General features: G+C 28.7%; 1 protein-coding gene across 1 annotated transcript in view; it reads right to left on the reverse strand.

Moving 5' to 3' along the window:
* The window catches only part of LOC108973479 (nuclear protein localization protein 4 homolog), a gene marked incomplete in the record, with an annotated part of 62565 nt that overhangs the window by 46986 nt on the left and 9569 nt on the right, over positions 1 to 6010 (reverse strand).

Genomic DNA, 6010 nt, shown 5'->3' on the forward strand with positions numbered 1-6010 from the left:
TAAAATTTATAATTTTTACTGAATTAATTAAGTTTATAATTAAAAAAATCAGCAAAATCGTTTGTGGCGTTTCGTCTAACTCACTATATCCACCGTCTATAAATATATATAAAAAATTTATTTAAAAAGGAAAAACTCCTTTTAAATGGTGTTTCAAACTCACACTCACTCACAACTAAAAACTCGAACTTCGAAAACAAATGTGAAACAAAACCAATAAATATCATCAGGCTTCAACAAGAAGTTGAATAGTGAGAAGGCAAAAGTCGAAATTAATGGATGTGCGTTTAAACATTAAGCTAGTTTTAAGCGTCCGCTCATCAGAGTGCTAAAATCTGTAAAATGCCGTAATCGATAGTAAGAAAWCAAAGACACACACACAACCTTTAACTCGAAAATTGTTGCTGTAACCCTCTTTTCTAAGGCATTCGTTGAAACAGTCAATAAGAGAATTTTTTTCGAAAAATTTTCACTAACCAATACTTTGGGGTAATCAAACGATATGATTTGACTAACTAATTGAACACCGTGACATACAACAAACAAAGAACAAAGTGAAAACGTCTAGGGAATTTCTACTCATGGAGTAGTAAGCGTCATTTTAGCACTTTTGTAGAGCGAACAAAGCAAAAACAAAAACAAAAAAACGAACAAAATTTAACGATGAATAGTTAAAATTTACGGAGAATCCACGAAAACTTAGCTACATAAGGGCACATACTTGTAGGTTGCTTGTAAACCGGTTAACGGAACCGGAAATGAAGAAAATAAATAGGTAAATTGAGCCAACAACGCAATAAAACATAAATGTGAAAATATATACGAAGAACTATGTAGTTATTTACATATATACATAAAAATAAAAAACAAATATATATATATATTATCTCGATGTGTAGCCTTGAAGTGTTAATATTAAAAGTAAACACATTCACACATACATAAAAGTGTATCAGATAAAACACTTAATATAAAACTACGCATAAAGACAGAAACTTATATACACACACACATATAGATAATATAACGCAATATATAAATATATGTTAGGCAAAACCAAAATCATTACACATACATATGTTAAACGTTAAACTTAAATGTCCAAGAATTAAAAGAATGAGGCGCATAAAAATTAAAGAAAAATAATTTAATGTGAAATTAAATATTCAAGATATAGAATATTATAGTAAACTATCCAGTATTAAACGATTAATTCCATGATGACGTTTAGAGAGCATTCAAAACAATGCAGAACTTTAGCAACAAAAACATACTTACAAATATACCAAAACATAGTTAAATAGTATAGTATATATTTACTTAAATGCAACAAAGAAGAAACAAAAAAATWAAATAAAAACAAAAACACAAACAATGTTGAATATTGATATTGATAAATACATTTGTCTGAAACATTTGTGTTTTAAAGCGCTACAAGTGTACCTGTCTTCAAAACGTTATATTAAAAGTCTTGCGAAGAAAAGCCGAAGTACTATAAGCCAAAACAGAAACAGAAACAGAAACAGAAAAACAAAAAGTCATATATGTAGAGCAAAAGCAACAACTTTGGCAACTTATACATATACATATATATAAATAAATATATAAATATATATGTTAAAGAAGCATGACTAAAGAATCCCCTTCAACATTTTAAATATACGAGATTTCATACTAAAACTATATTCTAACTTTACTATCTAATTAATTTTTGTACACCACGGTTTTTTGTGCTAACAACTTTACGAAAGAATAGTAGGAAATGAAGAAACAAAAAAAAAACAAAAACAAAATATGTACCTACAAACCTACAAATACACGTAGACAAAAATTAAAAACAATTTAGAATCGATGCACACGTTTATGAGTAAAGAAAAAGAGGAAATTCCCAGCGATTTTGAAAGTCATAATTTTACGAAATGAAAAACTTCAGCAGTTGTTGATATGAAAATCAAAGACATAAACAGTCTTAAATACAACAAAAACATGACTACACTAATCATTCATACTTACAAAAAGATGTATGTTTACATTTCGTCAGCCATGAAACGTTTATCGTGAAAACTAACAATAGTTATCGAAAATAATCGATAACAACTTTTACAAAACTATATTTAAGTTTTTTWATGTCGTATGATAGTCAATACCTTWTTTCTATACAACTCACAGCATAAATCATTTTATCGAATTTATAACCATCGAWTTCCCTTACAATAACATAAATATTATTATATCGAAAAGGATTAAAGTTATCGCTGCAATAAATCAAAATAATATTTTCAATCAGTCAGCGAATTAAATTGATGAAAATTYCTGCAGTTAGCAAGCCAGTTGTGGTGCAATAGAATCTAACTGTAATCGATTATCGATATCGATATTCAACAATATCGAAGACGATTCAGTGATGTGGACCTAAATTGAATATTTCAAGTATTTTTCTTCGCAAATAAACGAAATTTAAATGCTTATGGAATGTGTCTAATTCTGTTTTCAAAATCCTAACATTTTTTACTGTTGCACTGAAAACGTTTGGTATTTATATTCTTTCCATTACACAATTATTATGTTTACTGTTTGAAAACATATCTTTTAGTTATCCATATTATTAAATAATTTTGAAGCAAATATTAATTTCATAAGGGGAACAAGTAATTGTACTAAATTGTATGACTTCAAAAATTAATATCCGAAAATTTCAATTCTCCGGAAAAATGTTTCACTTATATTGTGCCGGATACAAGGTTTATTGAGGATAGCACAAGGCTACACTTTCATAAAGAGATCTGTGTGACCTCGTACTTCTTCTGACAACTTCTGATCCTACCAAAAGTGAATATAAATAGACAACTTTATGAAAGTGTTAGGTTTTGAAATTTAACTATACTTTTCTGCTGTGAGTTTTAGAACAAATTACTTAATATTTATTATTTCATTAAAAATATATATAAGTATGGTCTGTAGACAGTGAAGTACAGTAGTGGAAATCGATTTTCCCTTGTTATTATTTTCTTATTTAAATCTTAACTCGAAACATTGGTATGAAATTAGTAGTATGTATTTAGGTTAAAACTACCTATTTTAACAAAAATATACAACTCGGTAAGAAACAGAGAATACAATTGACTCAGAACTGCGAGCGATAATCTTTTTATAAAGTTATGGCGTGATTATAATAGATGAAGCATTTTTAAACGCAAACACGTAACTAACCTTAACTTAAACTTAAACACCGCAAAAGAACAGTACTACATATGTATGTGCTAGGTTTCTAAATGTACTTAATTTAAGGTGGCAACTTAGTTTCATTTTATTTAATTTTCTCCCATGGTAAATGCTCAAAAATGCAATCAACGAAATTAGCTGCCAATAAATATGAACGAATTTCAAGGCTTTCTAGAAAACTAAAATTACGAACGGCACATTTAAGCAATTAAGTTCTCGAACCCAAGTTTTTCCGTTTCTTTTGTTTTTCTTTCTAGAGAAAATCTCTTTTGCGTGTTAGGCCGTATTCATATATTAAATGGTGCGTTTAAATCGAATTTCTAACGTAAAATCGTATTTTAATTACTAATTACATTTAACTGATGCATAATCTAATGACATATCCAAATTTGCAAAGAATTGAGTTACAACAATTTGCGTAAACAAAAAGGAGAGTTAAACACTTTGCGACAGTCACTAAGAAATGCGCTAGAAAAGAGCAAACAACTCAAACTCTTCAAGAAATACTACAATTGCTATTCATTTAACGAAGTAAGGTAACCAAATGARATGATTAAAATCGGAAGATCGAAGAAAAATTATATTAAATGCGCTTGAATTACTTTCGAAATTTACACAAGTAATTTTTAATACACAGCCAAGTGTGTGAACTTAAAATATATGTATTTATCAAACGAAATTATTRTTATTCATTAAATCATTTGTTTAATCGACTTTATTGTGGCATAGAAAATTAACTAGATATCAAAAGAACATTGGAAATTATAGACAATTACAACAAAAAATTCGTAGTGCAAATATGCATATATTCGTAACGACTTAACTTAGCAAAAGACAAAATGAATAAATAAATAAAAGAAACAAATAATGCAAAAATACAAAAGAAAGTATAAACAGCAAAGAAATTGCAAAGAAAAATTACGCTTTAAATGTTGTGTGATTACATTTTAAGACAATTAACTAATCAATTGCATAATTTTACGCAATACGTCGTTTCATATAACCAAAGAGCAAAAATTAATTAAATCAAATACAAACGCTATTTATTAACTCTGTATATTTAGGGAGAATATATTTTTTTCATATATAGTAGCCGATTTCTTTTTACTTAGTCATAAGTGTCGAAAATTCTGTGCGAAAAAGGTGCTTGTGTGAATGTGAGAGGTTGGTGAAAATTGTTGAAAAACTCATAATGCTTTGAAGTCATCTAAAATGAACCGCTGAACAACAAATATCATTAAATATATTTGCTTCTATTTAAACTCAAATTTTACTAAGTGCGGCATGCATGCAAGAAATGGATTTTTTTTTTTTTTGTTTAGCAACGCGACGCTTAAACAATTTACACTTATTTTAACGACAATCATATAATTTATAGAATCAAATGGAAAAAACTGAGGTTGTCACTAATTTTGACAAACAGTAAGAGACGAAAGGAATTAATGGGGTTCAATTAAACAATGAAATTGACTTGTACTTTGTACTTCTTTTGGTGATCATACACGTAAGGAAAGCAATTGAGCGACAGCCATTTAAGAAAATWACAATTTTATACATGATCTATTGAACATTTACATATTTTCAAAGCTATAGTATAGATTATCAGACAATTAAAAACCAATATGTTCATTTGAAGATGGAGTTGTTTTTTCAATCGAGTGAGTCACGTTCTTAGAACTATCAGTGATTTGGATTTAGGAATTGGCAAAATATTGTGTGGGATATARGAAAAATAAATCCGTTTATGGCAGCACAGTTGATCATAACTTTTTCATAAGAGTATTCAAGAACTGAGCGGATCAATTCCAACGATTGAAGCTCACATAAATCTATACATACATACATATAAGTGATTTTTATTTAAAACAAGAAATTCACGGACTTGTTGTTCGGGAAGAAGAATGATTCACTGAGGAATGAGCAAGGCTGAGCTTTCGGTGATTATTGTTTTCGAATTCGAGCTTATGTTGAGTAAACTGTAAAGTAATTTTAATAAAAAGGGCATAGCTAATCGAATTGTTTCAATAAGTTAATGTACAAATTTTTCAATTCAGTAATATTTCAAAAATTGAAATCAACGCAAATCATTGCAGACCTTTCCCGAAATCACATAAGCACCTGAGGATAGAAATTTAGCAGACAGCAACACGCTTTACATGTACAATAAAAACCAAATAAGTTTTAACTTAAGTAGACAAACATACAAACATACATATATACATGAAACGCATAGGTTAGAAAAATTAAAAGTCGCTAAAAACTTTAACTTCCGTTTGAGAAAACAATAAATAACAATGCCGTTCCATACTTTTTATGATTATGTAGCATTAAAATAGCAACAAAAGCAAAAACAAAAACAAAAAGAAAAAACATAAATTACGAATAATATGTATACATACGCATATTACATACATATGTATGTATTAGTGTTGTAAGAGAGAAATATTTTTGCATAAGTGAAATGTTGAAGGTCAAGTGGAGAGAAGCAGAACACAGCGCCAAGCCAAACTGATAGCGACGAAAAAACGTGCGACGACATGAGTAAACGCCGATGAAACACGATTTTAGCTTTCAAAGAGATAATACTAGATACATATACAGTAAATTCAGATATGGTGTTGTACATACAAACAAACATACAAATGACAAATGGGAATGCATACACAAGTACCTTTGGTTTAGGAACCTCAAAATCAATAAACAAACCTATGATAAAAAAAAAACAAAAACTAAATGCAAAAACAAAAGCAAAGGTCATAAAGCAAATATACATATTATGGTGCCCGTG

The sequence above is a fragment of the Bactrocera latifrons genome, unplaced genomic scaffold, assembly GCF_001853355.1.
Source record: "Bactrocera latifrons isolate USDA-ARS-PBARC rearing strain unplaced genomic scaffold, ASM185335v1 scaffold_48, whole genome shotgun sequence".
NCBI lineage: Eukaryota > Metazoa > Arthropoda > Insecta > Diptera > Tephritidae > Bactrocera > Bactrocera latifrons.